The 13,856-nt window shown below is 40.1% G+C and overlaps 1 non-coding gene across 1 annotated transcript; it reads right to left on the bottom strand.

Annotated features, from left to right (window-relative positions):
- Nucleotides 1-12,989: 12,989 nt before the first annotated feature.
- On the bottom strand, nt 12,990-13,096 carry LOC114900210. Its single transcript, XR_003794813.1, has one exon. It is a non-coding gene; the product is annotated as a U6 spliceosomal RNA (small nuclear RNA).
- Between the last annotated feature and the right edge of the window lie 760 nt (nt 13,097-13,856).

Raw genomic sequence — 13,856 nt, forward strand, 5'->3', positions numbered from 1 at the left:
GTTTAAAACTTATTATTTATCTTCAGGGGTTCACATGCTTGACCAATCAAGCCACAGCTCCTCCAATAACTCCTGACACGGGCATATATTCTATTCTTCTTGCTGCCACTTTTCCTTTATCCTCAGATTTCTTGGACATCCACACCATTCTGTTCTTTCTGTTAGAGCCCAACTGACGTTTTAGTCAGTTCTTCTTGGACAGTAGTCAAAAAGATCTCTGGACTGATTCTTTCTCCCTTGCGTGGCCCACATCTGCTCTGTGGGAAGCTTTATGCATCCTTTGTCCTGACAAACTCTAAGAGAGCTTACTGGTCCCAGTACTATTGGGTATATCTTCTCCAATAACAAAGAACCTGCCAGGCCATCTCTTTCTGGCCATCTAGATTTTCCCGGGGCGGGGTGGGGGGGAGTCAGACCTCAGTCCTTTATTCTCCTTCCTTCCCACCACGGTTCTCTGAATAATCCTGTAAGATTCCACACTCACTAGGCTGGAAGTGAAAGGGCAAGCACCCTCTCCTCCTTTACCTCTGTGAGAGGGCTTAGGACGCACAGCATGGCCTTCTCTAAAGAACGCCTCTTCGCAAATACAGTCTCACTATCCAGCTGTCTGACCCTTGTGGTTTTTAAGAACCATCTAATCAGTGGAAATTTCTTTGAAATTTCTACTTGGTGGTCTGGTACTTCACTCTGAAAAATCACACCTGTTGCATTGGAGTGCTTCAGTCACAATTTCCTATGCAACTTCCTGTTACGTTTGTTACAGCTTCAGGATTCAAAGAGCCAGGTTTTTCAGATACTTGTTTAACCAAGAGAAAACTAGCATATTTTCCAAAAAATTATGTTTTAAAAAATAAAATCCTTTATTAGAACCACAGGAATATAAGCTGGTGATAACAATCACAAAGTGGTCACTTATATTCAAAGTAAAATTTGGTATTTTTCTCTCTGATCAGTAACTTATCAGTAGTTTCTTTGAATTCCTACATCCTCTTCCCCACTCCACCATGAATACTTTCAGAACTAAGAAACCTTCCTCTAACAAATCCTAAATTCTTCCTCTCAGAGTAAAAAATCTTTCAGAATACATATTTGGTGGCCCTCTTTATTTTATTATTTTTTTTACATCTTTATTGGAGTATAATTGCTTTACAATGGTGTGTTAGTTTCTGCTTTATAACAAAGTGAATCAGTTATACATATACATAGGTTCCCGTATCTCTTCCCTCTTGCATCTCCCTCCCTCCCACCCTCCCTATCCCACCCCTCTAGGTGGTCACAAAGCACCGAGCTGATCTCCCTGTGCTATGTTCCCACTAGCTATCTATTTTACATTTGGTAGTGTATATATGTCCATGGGTGGCCCTCTTTAAAATCAAGCACCTCTTTAAGAATCAAAAGCCCTTCTTGATATATGTGTTGCTGCTTCTACATATTTTAACTTTCTCTTATCTAAAGATTTTCCTTTTTTTCTAAGTGGATAAACAGAAAGAAGAAAAGAAAACGTGCAGGCATATAATAGACTTGTATCTCTGGCATGATTACCTTATTACTTTTTTCTCTAACCAGCATAAAATATAATCACCTTTACTCACCCCTAAAACTCTGCCTTTTGAGGGATATTACTTCAAAGTCCTCCCCTTCTTTCTTAGTCAAAGCTTTCCATATATTGACTCGTGGTTTCTTATTTTATGTAATGGATTGTAATCTATTTCCATCAATATTTAATTTAATGCTCAAAATGGACCAGATTTGCCCATGGAGACCTTTCAGGCTGGATTCTGTGATATACACCCCCCACCACCACCATCATTCCTGGAGCACTTTGCTTTCTGGCTCAGCAAGATATTCCAAGCTTATCTTGCACTTTTGCTGCACCAGTACTGGAATCAGCCAATTCTCCAAGAAGCCTGGTTACAGTTGTGGAGAATGGTATTTAGAAGCCAAAATCTGGGGAATAGATGTGCTCAATTGTATTGGGGTGTTGTTACTCTCAGGCCCTTTCAGTGGACAGAGCTAGGAACTACAGAGGTACAAAACACATATACACTTTAAGATCTATATTTATTTTATATCTATTTATATCTGTCTATCTATCTATCATCTATCTGGATATATAATCATGAATTCACACAAATACCTCCAATAATAATCCAACACCACAATGTTTATTCTAGTTTTCTCTTTTTCCATCTGATAGTGGGAAACCTGGTTCCAACTTTTTAATGTATTTACTTATGTAATCAACTCCCTGTTAAGTAACACATCTTCCAGAGTCACCACCACTCCCTTTTCCACATAGATATCCTCCTCACCCATTCAGGCTCTGACAACAACTCTTGTCTGCCCCTACGATATGAATGTCCTCCTCATACTGCTGAGGCTTTGACTCCTCATGCATGGCCAGTTTTCTGTGTGGATTCCTAATAGCCCATTTCAGGCTGCCCCTCTCCATGGGTGCCCTCCTCACTTCAATCAGTCTATGACTATCCATACTAGACAGTACTCTTATACAGGCACCTCCTTTCACATATGGCCCCCAAACTCCTCTCTGAGCTCTCTGATTCTTCCCAACTCAGACCCAATGCCAGTCTTGCTCTATCCTACCTAATGGCTTTGGGAAGGAAAAGGAAGTAAAAGAAAGAGGAAAAGTCATATATATAGTTTGCAAAGCCACAAAACTGGTTAGATCTCCTAGGAAATGAGGATAGAGGAGAACTGAGCCTTGGGGGAACTCCAACTTTGACATTTACTTGTCAAAATAATGAGGAGGAACAAAAAAAGTACAGTGTGAAGAAGGATCCAGAGATGGGGTAAAACCAGGAGAGAGAAGTTTCTTGGAAGCCAAAGTAGAATGTGTTCCAAAAAGGTCAACTGCATTGAATACTACTAAAAGGTGAAGCATAATGAAGAAGATTTTATCATTGGGTTTAGTGATATGGAGAGCAAAGGTATATTTGATGAGAGTACTACCAGTGAAATGGTGAAGGGGAAAAAATGTAATTGGAGTAAATTCAAGATAGAATGAGAGTTAATGATATGGGACAGCACATATGAAAAATTCTTCTGAGTTTTTCTGTAAAGAGGAGTAAAGAAATGGGGGAGTATATAAAGAGGGTTGTGAGATCGAGAGGGTTTCTTTTATTAATTAAGAGATATTAAATATAGTTGTATGTTAGTGTTAATGATCCTACAGGGAGGGAAAAATTGATACAGGAAAGAGATGGGATAATTTTAAGAGCAAAGTTCTTGAATGGGCAAAAGGAGGTAGGACCCAGAGCACAAGAGGAGAGTTTGGATTCAAACAGAAACAGGAACAGTTCAGCCTTCATAATAGGAGGGAAGGTGAAATGCAAGTAGGTGGGTGGAATTAGTGGTGAGAAGCTGTGAAAGTTTCCTTCTGACTGCTGCTTTTTTCTCAGAAATAAAAAGCAAGGTCATCAGCTGAGAGGGAGAAGGGAGGAAGATTCTTGAGGGGAATGGCGTCATCTGGAAGAATGGGAGAGACAAATGACTAGGGAAATGTAAAGAATGGCTGGGTAACACTGAGAATCCACTTGAAACTTGAGGTCATAATTTTAAAGTGAGTCCAGTCAGCATGATGACTTTCTTTTCTCTAGCTGATTAGGTGCAGGCACTGAGGAGGTGGGAAGTTGTATTACAGCAGGCTTAGAGTTTTGCCAAGTAAATACCAAAGGAGAGAAGGGCAAGCGTGTTGAGGGTGTGAGCTATGACTGCTCACAGTACAAACCATCTCATGAAAGAGTTTAAAAAGTATTAGCCATATAGGGCTTCCCTGGTGGCGCAGTGGTTGAGAGTCCGCCTGCCGATGCAGGGGACACGGGTTCGTGCCCTGGTCCGGGAAGATCCCACATGCCGCGGAGCGGCTGGGCCCGTGAGCCATGACTGCTGAGCCTGCGTGTCCGGAGTCTGTGCTCCGCAACGGGAGAGGCTGCAACAGTGAGAGGCCCGTGTACCGCAAAAAAAAAAAAAAATATATATATATATATATATATATATATATATATATATATTAGCCATATAATGTTTAAAAATGCATTTTAGGGACTTCCCCAGCAGTCCAATGGTTAAGATTCCACAATTCCAATGCGGGGGAGCAGGTTCAATCCCTGGTCGGAGAACTGAGATCCTGCATGCTGTGTGGCAAGACCAAAAAATAAAAAATAAATTTTTAATTAAAAATGCATTGTAATAAAAATTTAATAAAGTAGTTTCACCATAGTGACATATGTATGTGTGTAGTGATAGATAAAATATTATCTTCTTAACCATAATTGCCAGTCACATTTGGAGTTAATATTGTTTCTGTGTGCAGGAATTTTTTTTTTTTTTTTTTTTTTTTTTTTGCGGTACGCGGGCCTCTCACTGTTGTGGCCTCTCCCGTTGCGGAGCACAGGCTCCGGACACGCAGGCCCAGCGGCCATGGCTCACGGGCCCAGCCACCCCGCGGCATGTGGGATCCTCCCGGACCGGGGCACAAACCCGTGTCCCCTGCATCGGCAGGCGGACTCTCAACCACTGCGCCACCAGGGAAGCCCCTGTGTGCAGGAATTATTGACACAAATACTAAATAAATTCAGAAATCAATATTACTGCCATCATCAATATTTTCACTATACAACCATAAGCTCTATAATAAATGGCTATTGTTTCTTATCTCAGAACTGAACGCAGTTTAGGAAATTCTGGGCTAAATTTTTCCCTTTGCATCTAGGAGGCTATTAACCGTTTTGGCTCATCTCATCTCTGTTCTGTCTTGAGGCACCAACAGTTTAAATAGCTATTAGGTCAGTAATTTTATTATCTCACTCCAAACATAGTATAAGCCAATAGGAAAATCCATTGGTACTGACTTTGTGAGAATAGTTAGGTGTATATCACAGATGGCTCCACTTTTGACATCCAGATGTACCTTAGGCCTCAGTCCCTTTTAGAACTGCATGGGTCAAGGTCTTTGTATATTCATTCATTGTATATCCTCTTGCAAATACTTGAATAACTGCCTTGTGTTGGCTCAGTGGGGGGACAAAAAAATTAATATGCTATGCTTTCTACGCTCAAGAGGTTTCCTCATCAGTAGGCCAGATGAGACATACACACAAATAATTCTATAAAGCAGTTTGTGATGAGTATTATACTGTTGATATAAATTGAATCTATAGTTACACAGAGTAATTGTTCCTTCCAGGAATGAACAAAGAAGTCATTAAGGAAGACATAGAGACATGGTATTTCAACTGGGACTTGAAGGATGGCAGAATTTTGAAAGAGAGAATAGAATAAGAAAGTTTCCAGGCAGAAGGCATGTCATGAACAAAGACATGGAGGTAAGAAGGGAAAAAATGGGTGGAAAGAATAGCTTTTTTTTTTTAAGATTTAGTGGTTTATTGTTTTTTGTTTATTTGTTTGCTTTTTGACCACACCACGTGGCTTGCAGGTTCTCAGTTCCCTGACCAGGGATTGAACCCGGGCCTTGACAGTGAAAGCACCAAATCCTAACCACTTAGACCACCAGGAAACTCCCAAGAATAACATGTTTTAGATATCATTTGGCAGCAAGAGCAAAAATCCACTTGATAATGTTTAAATCAGAATTTGCTTAAAAAGAAATTTCTCACAGATTTAAGAATGGGTAGCAAATGTATCTGGGCCACACAAGTGTGTGGAACCAGGAACCAGAAAGTTAAGAACCAAGGTTATTCTTTCCTTCATTCCTATTTTTCATTGTCTATTTCTTTTCTCTTTCTCTCCACCCTGGTGTATCAGTTTGGATCCTCCAAGAAGTAAACGCCAGAATATGTACATAGGAAAAAGCCCACCCTAGCTCCTAGCACTAGTTTCCAATAACTTATCAGTCTCTGTAAACCATTTCCAATTTCCTGGTATGGAGAATTTGAATGATTCAGTTTGGGTCAAATAAAAAAGCGTCTCTATTTTTAAAAATGCTCAAGTTGGAACAAGGAGATCCGGGAGTATGTGTACAATGCAGGGAATATAGTCAATATTTTATAATAACTATAAATGAAGTATAACCTTTAAAAATTGTGAATCATTATATAATACACCTGTAACTTATAAGATATTGTACATCAACTATAATTTAACAAAAGATCTGGGTTTGAATTGTGGATCTGATATACATTGCCCATGTGATTTTCTTAGCTAATAGTTACTCTCTACATGTGTTGCTGCCTTGTCTGTTAAAGGAGGATTAATAATAATTTACAGGGCTATTATAAGAATTAAGCAATATAATAAATATGAAAACTCCTTGAAAATTGTAAAGTCTTATACAAAGCAAAAGAGAAAGGATTAAAGGAAGAAAAAGTAGTCCAGATTCGATAATCAGGGTTTGTTTCTTTTAATAGAGGAATGCATAATGAATCAGAGCAAAGAATAGGGAGTCAGAGAATCTGTTAGGAAGCTATACAAATAATCGGTTTGGAAGGATGTGGTCTCAGCTCATGGCAGGGATGATAGGCAGTGGTGGTAATAATAGTAATAGAATTGGGATAAAATAGTATTAGAATTAGGATAGTAATGGAATTAGATAAGTGGATGGAAAATAATTTTGAAATTTTATGTAATGTAAGCCAACCCATGCAGATTAACCCCTCTTTTGAGTAATCTTCCATACTCTAGATAAATCTATGAAAAAGCGAAGAGACTACATTTCATTCAGGAATACTCTTCCAGAAAAAGAATTAGGCTCCTTGCATATGAAACTCTTAAGAAGGAAAGAAGATAGAATAATGTTAAAATGATACTTTTGAGCCAGAACTAGCCTCCATGTAGAGGGGGAATTTGTTTATGAGAAATATAAGTAGATGGCCAAGTACAATATTTTTGACTGGTACCAAAAACTATCTTGCCCAATAATATATTCTCAACTGGTCATGCTATGGTGGCTAATGTTTATACTTTGAATTAAAGACACTGAAGGTTTCTGTTAATATGTACATATTATCTTGGAATAATTCAGCAAGGAAAAGTGGCTTGTTATAAGATACCAGCAGGGAAACCCACTAATAAAGAGGAAGATTTTTAATGACACAAACCTTGTTGAAAAATATCACCTTAAAACTAATCAGTTTATCATAGTATCTGTCCTGACACCTAGAATGACCAGAAGGAAGAGCAAAGTAGGACTGGGGAATTTCTTCTTTTTTTTTTTTTTTTGCGGTATATGGGCTTCTCATTGTTGTGGCCTCTCTCGTTGCGGAGCACAGACTCCGGAAGAGCAGGGTCTGCGGCCATGGCTCACGGGCCCAGCCGCTCCGCGGCATGTGGGATCTTCCCGGACCGGGGCACGAACCCGTGTCCCCTGCATCAGCAGGCAGACTCTCAACCACTGCACCACCAGGGAAGCCCAGGACTGGGGAATTTTGCTGCAGAAGCAGAGGATCACGAATGGGCTCAAGCTGAGATTGACAACTTCTGAGAATTGTTGTAACTGTCACAATTCATCTCCCCTTCTTCACCCCTGGCTGCTATGCATAATATGAAGCAGAACATTGGGAAATACCCCAGGAGAATTGCATTTTAGGTTCTTCTAACAGTAGAGAAGACTAGAAAGATGGAGTTGTTGCATACTGAGATAGGAAAAATTTTAGGAGGAAATAGAAGGGGACAGAATCAGGAGTTTAATTTTTGGATGCATAAAGTTCCAGGTGCCTATTAAATAACCAAATACAGATGTCAAGTAGGTACTTAGATATACAAAGTTGGATTTATGAGACTGAAGTTCAGGAGAGAAGCCTGAAACAGATATATAAATTTGGGATTGCCAGTATAGAGGGACAATATTTAAAGCCATAGGCTAAAAGAGATCATCACAAGAGGGAATAGAAATGGAGAAAAGAATCAAGGACTGATCCCTAGAGCAGCTCAACATTTAGAGGCTTAAGAGATAAGGACGAACTCTCAAAGGAAACTGCAGATGAGTGGCTGGTGGAGTAGAAGGGAAATCAGATTAAGTGTGGGTGTACAGGGAGCCAAATGAAGATAGTGTTTCAAGGAGAAAGGAATTATCAGCTGGAACTGAATGCTGCTGATAGGGTCAAGAAGATAAGGAGTGAGCAATACAGTATCAATCCTGAGTTTCAAGGAAATGAAGACAACTAAGATTTTTTTTTGTTTGTCTGTTTGCTTTTAAAATCACAGTGATAGAGGTGATGATTTCTTCCTGCCTTTTAGGTAAATATATGGTACTATCTTAAGAAGATTATAGTCAGAATACTCATTGAATTTACTATAGTTCCCCCAAATAGTCACATTTACTGAGTTCCTTTTATGAAGAAGACCCTGAGATGAGTAAGATATGGGTCCTGACTTGGAAAATCATTGCCAAAAAAAAAAAAAAAAAAATCACTACTACCATATTCTGAATACATACTATGTGCCCAGCACTAGGTAAGGCACTTTACAAATGCTATCTCATTTAATAATAACGGCAACCCTATGAGCCAGGTATGTTTTATAGTCATTTTAAAAATGAGGAAATGGAGGCGCAATCAGGTTAAATAATTTGACTAAGTCACTCAAGCACTAACAGTAAGAATAGGAAGTGTGTGTGTGTGTGTGTGTGTGTGTGTGTGCGCGTAAGACTTAAAACAACCATTTCTTTAACTCATGGTTTTATGGGTCAGCAATCTGGGCTGGGATTACATGTGTAGCTCTTCTGGTTCAGTTTGACTCATTCACGCCAGTCAAGAGCCTGGCAGCTAAAAGGTCCTGCTTCTGGGGCTTAGCAAGCTGTCAGCTGGGCGGGTGGCGGGACTGAGCCATATGTCTCTCATCCTCTGGCAGACTAGCCTGGGCTCAGCCCATGGACTGTCAAGATTGTAAGAATGAAAGTAGAGGCATACAAGGGCTCTTAAGGCCTAGGCTAAGAACTGGTACACAATATTACTTCTACCACATTGTATTGGTCACAGTAAATCACAAGGCCCACATTCAAGGTGTGGGGAACTTGCTCAATAAATACGTCCACAACATCTTGCATTTAGTGGGTGCTCAGTAAATGCTTATCAAACAAATGAAAGTAACAATTTCAATCTTAAAGTATATAGACTCCATTCAGTGTAATCAATTGATAAATTTTTTTCCTCATCTGCCTGGGGCCAGAAGCCTCAACCCATCCATTCTTATCTTTGCTTTCAGAATAGCAAATGAGGATCTAGGAAGGAGGAGTAAGAGGCAGCTCCACTTAAAGACACAGTGAAGGATCTCAGCTGGCCCCAAAAAAGTTCCTCTGAAGAGATCCAGGGCATCATCAGAAGGCTAGGCCAGGTACCTGGCCCAAGCCTGGCTACCTGAATTGAAAGCCACATGCCTTACCCTTCACCTATGGGGAAGAAAGACTTTTAGGCCTTTGTGAGGGCAGGGAGACAGCCTCCTTTAACTCTTTTTCCTCCAAAATTTAATAGCTTTATTAAGATTGAAATGATGTAGAATGAATTGTACATATTTAAAGTGTACAATTTGATACCTCTTGACATATGTATATATGAAACTATTACCTGTTAAACTATTACCATGATCAAAATAATGAACATATCCATCACCCCAAATTTTCTTTTTTTAATATATATTTTTTTAATAAATTTATTTATTTTATTTATTTATTTTTGGCTGTGCTGGGTCTTCGTTGCTGTGCACAGGCTTTCTCTAGTTGTGGAGAGCAGGGGCTAGGCTACCCTTCTTTGAGGTGCACGGGCTTCTCATTGTGGTGGCTTCTCTTGTTGTGGAGCACAGGCTCCAGGTGAGCAGCCTTCAGTAGTTGTGGCATGTGGGCTCAGTAGTTGTGGCTCGCAGCCTCTAGAGGGCAGGCTCAGTAGTTGTGGCGCACAGGCTTGGTTGCTCCGCGGTATGTGGGATCTTCCTGGACCAGGGCTTGAACCCGTGTCCCCGGCATTGGCAGGCGGATTCTAAACCACTGCGCCACCAGGGAAGCCCCACCCTAAATTTTCTCATTGCCGCTTTTTAAGCCCTCCCTCCTGCCTCTCCCTGTCCACCTCTGCCCTAATCAACCTCTAATTTGCTTTCGGTCATATAGGATTAGTTTGCATTTTCTAGAATTTTATTTAATTCTGCTCTGGAAATTGACGTTTGTCCTTGGGAGATCAATGTGTGTATGTGTGCCTTAACTGATGATTGTCTCCTAAACCCTTAGAATACCAAAGTTCTTTCTAGATCCTAGACTATGAAGCTGGACTTAGAGTAGAAAGTGTACCCGAAACCCCCATGCCTTTTCCATGGTGTTATTCTAGATTGAAACACGCAAGTTGGGGAAATGTGCTGCTAGGAGATGCTCAGATCCACAGACTATCAGGAGGGGGAAGGAGGCTGTGGGCTCTAATCTATGATTCAAACAATCCATTAGCAGCAGAAAAATGAAGAGTGTTTTCTAATAGGACAGAGAATGCCTTTCTGAGCAGCAGAGAGCATGTGGGTAAATCTGTAATACATGTGATGCAACACCTCTTACCCTTCATTTTCCCAAATATACCAAGGAAGGCGATTCTAATGAGTGGGTGAGGGAAATCTGAGGTTTGGGGTGTGCCCTACAGAGGGAAGACTAGACAGCTCTGGGAGCACGTATGAGCGACATCTAAGGAAGGAAGGCACTGAAGGAATGCTTCCCATAGGAGAAGACATCTGAGCTGCATTTTGGATTAATAACATTTTCCATAAACTGTCTGGCAAAACCAATAGGAATCCTGATGAGCAGAGTTTTTAGGGAACTGATGCATAGATAGGTGAATGTATTTCCCCAAAGAAAATATGAAGCATATGGTCTGACATCTGATTTGGCAATACGACAGAATATTTGAAATTGGGACTCTCCAGAAAAAGAGAGCATATGGTCACTCTGAGCGTAGGGTGTAGTTTGGGGGAAGGCTCTAAGGTGTGAGAGGAATAAGCCAAAGAAAAAGGTGACTGACAGCACTGAGATTAAGCAAATGTCTAATGTCATCAACGTTGATTGCAGAGAGTTAAAAACAGAGCTAACATATAGAAGCCAACTAAGATCCCCTGAAGAGTTTCTCGCCCATTCTCCTCTCTCTGGTGTGACAGATATTAACAGCAGCCAGCAATGCCTACCAGGTAGGCTTTAGAAGTGGGTGATGATAGATTTTGAGGCAATAGCGGACGTGAGGGTCAGCAAAATCAGTGAAGTAGTTGGGAAACAGCCAGCAAATACTGCTGCAAAGATACTGATTTTTCTTTTTTTTTTTTTGCGGTACACGGGCCTCTCACTGTTGGGGCGCCTCCCGCTGCGGAGCACAGGCTCTGGACGCGCAGGCTCAGCAGCCATGGCCCACGGGCCCAGCCGCTCCGCGGCATGTGGGATCCTCCCGGACCGGGGCACGAACCCGTGTCCCCTGCATCGGCAGGCAGACTCCCAACCACTGCGCCACCAGGGAAGCCCAAAGATACTGATTATACTTCCTCTAAACTCCCACCTTATGACAAATACCAGCATTGTAACTATTTTACTTAATAGTTTATATGGTCCTCAAATAGAAGAAAAAGACAAAAGATGTTCTTTCTTTTTGAAAGAGAGACAATACTTTTAACCTAAAGAGAAAATGGATTAGGTTAATTGCATTTTGGTACTACCTGCTTGACTTCTTCCTGTACAAGGTATAAACTCCTAAGTGCCTGTATTTAAAATAGTGTACTTCATAGGATAAGAGAAAATAAATTTTAAAAATCTAAGGACTTAAGAAGGGAATCAAAGAGTGAAAGTCAACTAGAAAGCTATTTCAGGGAGGAAGTAATTTGTGAAAATTGAATAACTGGGTGATGGTGACAAAAGAAATAATGACAGTTCTTGGAGGGGATGATACATTTTCAGAATTTTAGTTTACTTCTTTGCATTTCATGACAGGATGAAGTGATTAATATCATACATTCACGTTGAGGAAAGTGGGCATCTTGATAGGAGCAGATAGTTTTAAAAAGAAGAAATGAGATAATCTCTTTGTTTATCAAATTAACAAAAATTTTTAAAAATGATAGTGCTCAGGGACATCCCTGGTGATGCAGTGGTTAAGAATCAGCCTGCCAATGCAGGGGACACAGGTTCGAGCCCTGGTCTGGGAAGATCCCACGTGCCGGAGGAGCAACTAAGCCCGTGCGCTACAACTACTGAGCCCGCGAGCCTAGAGCCTGTGCTCAGCAACAAGAGGAGCCACTGCAATGAGAAGCCCGCGCACTGCAACAAAGAGTAGCCCCTGCTCGCCGCAACTAGAGAAAGCCTGCACACAGCAATGAAGGCCCAACACAGCCAAAAATAAATAAAATTTTTTAAAAATGATAATGCTCAGTGTTGTTGAGGGTAGAAGAATGTAGTCTCAGAGATGACAAGTGGGAGCATAAAAGCCATGACTTTTCTGGGAAGCACTTTGGAAAAATATAGGAAAAATCTCAAAAATGAGCAGAGCAACTGATGTAAAAATTCTACTTCTAATATTTATTTTTGGGAAATAATCAGAAAAATGTTCAAGGATAGATCTATAATTTCAGTAGTATTGTTTACAAAGCTGAAAATGTCCCAGAGTTAATTAATGAATGTGATGATACTTCTATACATTGTAAAATGTGCAGTCATTTAAAATATCTATATACATATACATGGGAAGAAATTCATAATACTAATAATAAAGTAGGTTCTGAAATAGTATGTATAGTTTGACCTCTCAAATTTTTAAAAATTCTATAGCTGTAGACATGAATGCTTACAAAAAAAAAAAAATACCAAAATGTTCTCAGTGACAGAATTATGGATGCTTATTCTATTTGTCTTCTTGTATCTTCTATTTTTCTTTAATAAAGATGTACTGTTTATGTAATAACATTTTAATTGAAGTATAATTGATATACAATATCATATTACTTTCAGGTGTACAACATAGTAATTATATATATTCATATATATTGAAATGGTCACTATGATAAGTCTAAAAAATATGGAATGCTTCACAAATTTGCATGTCATCCTCACGCAGGGGCCATGCTAATCTTCTCTGTATCGTTCCAATTTTAGTATATATGCTGTCAAAGTAAGCACTATAATAACATTTTTTTTTTTTTTGCGGTACGCAGGCCTCTCACTGCTGTGGCTCCTCCTGTTGGGGAGCACAGGCTCCGGACACGCAGGCCCAGCAGCCATGGCTCACGGGCCCAGCCGCTCCGCGGCAAGTGGGATCCTCCTGGAACGGGGCACGAACCCGTGTCCCCTGCATCAGCAGGCGGACTCTCAACCACTGCACCACCAGGGAAGCCCTAACATTTTAGTGACCATTTTATGAACAGGAGTATCCTCACTGAAGGTTTTCTCTCCAAAGGATGAGTGCAGGAGTATGAAGATGTCCTGAATGTGAAGCTGAATGAGAAGTACATATGTTCAGGAGGGATGTCTAGCAGGAGAAATGACAAAGAACTCTTATATATGCTCCAAAAATGAATAAATGAGCAGAGATATTTTTAGGTCACCATTTGCTTCTATTTTAGGGGACTTTAAAAATTCTTCATCTGGAGAAATAAGCATTCATAAATTTGGGGGTACGGGATGAGATGGAGTAGGGAAATTCAAATATTTTCTGGCAGCAACTTTACTTCTGTCAATGTTTGTTTATCTCATCACCAAGGGAAAATGATTCACAATAGTCTCGACCATCAGAAACATCTCAGGATTTCAAAAATACAGTAAGAATAATCATTATTGATGCTTTTGCAGCACTTTTCAAAATGTTAAAAAAAAATTCACTAACATCAAATAGTGTCTGTAATAAACCTATGAGCCAAATCAAATCAATATGATTCATAGG

This window comes from Monodon monoceros, unplaced genomic scaffold, assembly GCF_005190385.1.
Source record: "Monodon monoceros isolate NGI ecotype Baffin Bay Population unplaced genomic scaffold, NGI_Narwhal_1 Super_Scaffold_18, whole genome shotgun sequence".
NCBI classification, from domain to species: Eukaryota; Metazoa; Chordata; class Mammalia; order Artiodactyla; family Monodontidae; genus Monodon; species Monodon monoceros.